The sequence below is a fragment of the Arachis ipaensis genome, chromosome B07 (genome assembly GCF_000816755.2).
Source record: "Arachis ipaensis cultivar K30076 chromosome B07, Araip1.1, whole genome shotgun sequence".
Taxonomy (NCBI): Eukaryota; Viridiplantae; Streptophyta; class Magnoliopsida; order Fabales; family Fabaceae; genus Arachis; species Arachis ipaensis.
The window spans coordinates 108,211,349-108,217,527 of NC_029791.2; the positions used below are offsets into that span (position 1 = coordinate 108,211,349).

The window sequence follows — 6,179 nt, forward strand, 5'->3', positions numbered from 1 at the left end:
CATTCCCTTAGAATTGATATTTGCTGATATTTGGGGACCATCCCTTATAGGCCTATAACATCTAGAACTGGTTTGAGATATTATATAAGTTTTGTAGATGTATGTACTAAATATACAGATATTTACTTGCTAACATATAAATCTGCTTTTCATATTTTTAAAAATTAGATGAAAACTATGACTAGACACAAACTTAAATCATTACAAATTGATAATGGTAAAGAGTTTTATCCATTGCTTTCACTAACTTTTTAAATGAATAGGGCATTAAGCATAGACTATCACGCCCCTACACGCCTCAACAAATGGGGAGTGTAGAAAGGAGATGTAAGCATAGTAGAAATTGGTCTTTCTCTATTGGCAATAATATCTCTTCCCATGAGTTTCTGGGAAGATGCTGTTATTGCTGCAGTTTATATAATGAATAGATTACCTAGTGGCACCATTTGAAAAACTATATAATAAGAAACCATATCACATTGTATTAAAAGTGTTTGGATGCTTTTGTTTCCTTTATCTTAGACCCTATAATAAGCATAAACTTGAATATAAATCGGAAAAATGCTTATTTTTAGGATATGACACTCAATTTCACGGATATAAATGTATGAGTAAATCTGTAAGAGTGCATATGTCTCGACATGTTATATTCGATGAACTTAACTTTCCTTATAGTGATATGTTTCCAAATATTTCCAATAGAATGACTAACACTAATCTTCTCCTAACTATGTTTATGATGCATATTATAGATTATATCCAATATCTAGCATTCCAAATACTACAATATCAACACACTTACCATCTGAACATACACATAACAATGGGACCTATGTAGATAACTCAACAATTGAAGTGGCATTTGATCATGACACAAATCAAGTCAATAATCTTGTACCTGACACTATAGCACCAACACAGAAGGAAGACATTGATCAAGGACATGATCACCTCTCTAATCAAATTCCTCAACCCACCACTAATACACACACTATAGTGACAAAGGCTAAGGCTGGCATATACAAATCCAAAGCCTATTACACACACTGAGGTTGATCTTAAGCAACAAGTGCCTAGGACTATCACTCAAGCTCTTCAAACTCCTCATTGGAAAGAGACAATGAATGCTGACTTTAAGACATTAAAGTAGTGCAATACATAAAATTTAGTTACACCCTCACCCAATGCTACTATAATTGGTAGTAATTGGGTCTTTGTAATTAAAAGGAACACTAGATGAGATATTATTCGCTATAAAGTTCGGTTAGTCACCAAAGGTTTTCACCAAAGCGAGGGAATAAATTATGAGCAATTTTATAGCCATGTGATTAGACCAACTTCTGTTCAAGTTGTCCTCACCTTAGCTATCACTCAAGGTTGGGTCTTACGTCAATTTAATTTTAATAAAGAGTTTTTAAATAGAATTTTGATGGAACAGGTGTTTATGACTCAACCACAAGGCTATGAGGACTTCAATCTTCATTTGGTGTGCAAACTGAACAGGGCATTATATGGCTTAAAACAGACACCTAGGACCTGGTACTTAACACTCAAAGACACATTAGCAACGTTTGGTTTTGTGAGTACCCGGTCTGATGTTTCTCTTTTTGTGAGAAAAAATCCAAAGTCAGTAATCTACATGCTTATGTATATAGATGACATTATGGTTACTGGCAATAATGCTACTCAGATTGATATGTTAATTAAACAACTTAATACAATGTTTCCTCTTAAAAACCTTGGTGATCTTAGTTTTTTTCTTGGAATAGAGTTTAACTATTTGCAGGGGGAAGCATACATTTGTCTCAGCAAAAGTATGCCATGGACATTTTGCGGAAGGCTAACATGGAAACTGCAAATACTATGCCTACTCTAGTGGTTGGAAATATGAACTCTATGCCAATGACTCTGAGCTGTGTTTTGATCCGCAATTGTATTGCACCATAGTAGGATCTCTCTAGTATTTGACCATGACGAGACCAGAGCTTGCATTCTCAATGAATAAAGTTTCACCATTTATGCATAGTCCTACCTACAAGCACTGGAAGGAAGTAAAGCGAACATTGCGTTATTTGAAAGGTACAGTGAGTAAAAGAATTGTGTTCTCAAAATGCTTCGACTTTAGACTCTTGGATTTTGCAGATGCTGATTGGACGAGTGATATTGATGATCGGAGATCCGTCACAGGCTACTGTGTCTATTTGGTCTTGAATCTTATATCTTGGAAGTGTCATAAACAGTCGAAAGTAAGCCACAACAGCACTGAGGTAGAATACTGAGCAATGGCCTCTGTTCAGTCTGAATTAGTGTCGCTGGAACAACTGCTAAGTGAGCTTGGAGTTCCTCAAGTGATTGCACCAACGATGTATTGCGATAACCAAAGTGCATGTATGCTAGCAGCTAACCCAGTATTACATAGCAGGTGCAAACATCTCGAATCGGACTTACATTCACTTCGGGAGATGGTCAACGATAAAGAACCCTATGTGCTTAATATTCTAGTATTGGGTCAGATAACAGACGTACTAACGAAATTGTTGTCCTTAAGATTGTTTGATATGTTTAAATGCAAACTTAAGGTCAATAATTCTCTTCCCCAAAGTTTGAAGGGTGGGGGTGTTAGTGGTATAAGTGAGAAAGGTTAGCATAGTGAAATCAAAAACCAAGAACTGGTGGCAAGTAACTATTGTGTGTGCTCTACTACTATATATAACAAAAGATTCTAAACTTGTAGGAAATCTCCATACTCAATACAAAAATCATCTTATTTAGGGATGGCAAAACTCTCCGAGACGCGGGGATCCCTGCGGGACTGTCCCGAATGGGGATCCGACTGTTGGAAATTTTTTTCGCGAGATGAAAATGGGAAAAAATTTTTCCAAGGCAAGCGCAGGGACCCGAGTGGGATCCCCGCTAATTTCCGAAATTCATAAATTTACTGAATTGTCTTTAATAGTTTATTTCTCATATATGTGTTTTAGTCATTTCACACACACACACACACACACACACACATATAGAAACCCAAAACTCCTAATCCTCATTTGCATAACTCTTCTTCAATTCGGAGATCCCTAACGCTGTCCATACTCCATCCAACTTCTCTGCAGCCACTCTCTCGCCACTCTCCCTTCTCACCGCATCGTCACACCTCATGTTGCCATTACCCTCACTGCATTGTGCTCTCTATTTGCAGCGTCATTTTATGTAACTATGTTGTCGTGTCCATTTTTCTCTCTGTTGCCGCGTCTCCTACCTCGTCTACTACTCTGTCCTCTGGCTCACCGTTGCGTCACCCCACTACGTCATTTTGAATGAAGTCATCATCTTGTCGTTTAGACTTTTTGTATAAAATCTTGCTATTTTTGTATAGAATGAATACTTGCATCTCTATTCATATGGAAATTAATAATTAGTTAGAACTATCCGATAAATGGGGAATGGGGTCCCTGCGGAGAATGGGCCCTGTAGGGAATGGGATGGGGAGCAATATTTCTCCATGACGGGGAACGGTAACGGGGACGGGAATGAAGAGCAAATCTAGGGGCGGGAATGGAGAGCACGGAAGCATCCCCCACCCCCGCCCTGCCCCGTTGACATCCCTAATCTTATTCATACTTCTCTAATATCTACTATTACTGAAACTAGTATAATGCTGATAGTAGTTGTGAGTTTGGGATAAAATACGATTTTTTATAATTATGCTAGGGCTAGTATTGGCTACAAAATTGAAACAAAGAAAATAACTTTCTATTTTACAGACAATAAATATAAAATTGAGAGATAATGTACAAAAATGTTAAATTCTTTTAAAATATTATAAAATAAAAACTAAAAAAATTATTTAAATAAATAAAAAATTTGAATAATAATCTAATTAAGTTACCCATGATCTGCATCATTACGGTACGGTTCTCTTCCATGGTTAGTAGGGTGGAAAAAGGCTAGTCGGCCTGTCAGGGATCTGCAACCTGACCTGTGTTTGGCCTGACCTGGCCTAGTCTGTTATAACATAGGCACAGGTTAAGGTTCTTTTAAAAGACTTAATATGTTAATAGGCCAAGCTCAAGCTTATTAATTAGTCTTATTGGTCTGTCAGGTCTGTCTGGACTTGTTAAAATATAATTAAATATATAAATAATTTTTTATTATTAACAAAATTATGAGATATTTTAAATTTATTATATTTTATTATAAATATTTTTGTATATTTTAAATACTTTAAAAGATTAAAATTTTATATAAATATTAAATATGACATATTATATATAAATATTTTTATTAAAAAATAAATTTTTTAAATAATATTTTTATTTTTGTAAAAAAAAAATTATCAAGCTTTTTAACAAGTTTTAAGTCAGGCTAGGCTGAATAACAGATCAAGTCTAATACTTTGTAAAGAGCCTATAGCAGGCTACAGGCCAAACTCAAGTCAATTAACTACATAACAGGCTAGACCTGTTAAGAACAAAGCCTGACCTGAGGTGACCTGTTTCCACCCCTAATAGTAAGTCACATGCAACCAATTTTTTTGCCTTAACATTGTTTCCAAAATTTTAACAGGACTATCGTTTATTATTCAGTTTAGGCTGGGTTTGGTAAAGTTTTTTTAAGAGGTGCTTGCACAAGCACCTGATTTTGTGTTTGGTATATTAAAAAGTCCAAGTGCTTGTGCTTGTGGCTTTTAAAAGTTAGGAGTGCTTTTGAAAGCACCTAAACGGGAGCTTTTTAAAGCTGGCTTGTGCTCATCAAATTTTATTTATTTTTCCGCACATATTTTTCGCTATTATATTGCTATTGAAATCTTCATATATTTTTCACTTCTCATCCTAACCTTCACAAATTCTAACACAGTCTTCATATATTTTTTATTTTTCAGCCTAATCTTCACAAATTTCAACACAAATACATCTCTATCACATATTAGGTATAAACTTCTATTTATTTATATTATTTTTTTGTATGTTGTTTTTATATTTTTTCAGTAGATTATCATGTTTGTTTATTTTTTATCTGCTCTTTGAGATGTGAAGAGGTTGACTTGGTTTATGAAAATCAATCATAAAATTTTCCTTACATGAACATTAGTCAAAATTATAATAACAACATGTATATACATATGTAAATATAGATATATAATCATAAGAGTAGTTTATTTGAGATATGTGTCCCATTTTTTTGTGATCTGGTAAAGGTGAGCCAATATATATAGGTGGTTAATGGATACCCAATACTAACATTGGATTACATACAAATTTTATTATTGACTAATGATAACTTTATTTATATTAGTACAATTAAGTAAATATTTAAACTATTAATTTCTAAAATTTGAATTAGGTAATTTAGTATTTTTAATGATGATGTTTAGGATAAAATAAATTTTTATGATACTTATATAAAATTTTAAAGTTAAAAAATAAAAGAGTTTATTTATTATATTTATGTTTATTATAAATTTTTTATTTTAAAATTATTTTATTTTAAACTAACCTCATATGTTAACTAACTTTTAAATTTAATGCTTGCATTTATGTCTATTATAATTTTTTTAAATTTTAAAAGCTATTTTACCAAATATAATTATGGTGCTTGTGCTTATTAAAAGTTATTTTTAATTTGATTTTATTAAACGTAAGTGTTGTAGCTTTTAAAAAGCTGTCTTTTAAAAAACAGCTTTCATAAGCTACTTTTAAAAAATAAAAATTTTATCAAACCAAGCCTTAGTAGCATTGCTCCCCTTTTTGTATTACTATTTTCCAAATCTCAGTTTATTTTTATTAAGATTTTTCAACTTCAATTATAAGTTATCACGATGATGATAATGATAAAAACGAGTAGCATGACACATGTTATGAGGAAAGGAAGTGGATTTTTTAATTTTTTTCAATTATTTAATAAAATATAATATTTTATTATTTAATATCTTCTTTTACATATCCTTTCCTTATTATCTGTACAGCCTTGTGGGTTTCACTTAGGCTTAGTTTAGTAAAATTTTTACTTTTTACTTTTAGCTTATAAAAGCTAACTTTTAAAAGATGTCTTTTTAAAAGTTGTAACATTTATATTTGGTAAATCAAATTAAAAATTGCAAATTGCTAACACAAGTAGCAACAATTACGTTTGGTAAAATAATTTTTAATATTTAAAAATACTATAAAAATATAAATTTAAGC

At 32.3% G+C, this 6,179-nt stretch overlaps 1 long non-coding RNA gene across 1 annotated transcript; it reads right to left on the reverse strand.

The window, feature by feature from the left end:
* LOC110264323 lies at positions 211-2,598 on the reverse strand. The gene is made up of 2 exons (XR_002350277.1): positions 2,256-2,598; positions 211-2,220 (listed from the first exon to the last, which is right to left on the reverse strand). It is a non-coding gene; the product is annotated as an uncharacterized LOC110264323 (long non-coding RNA).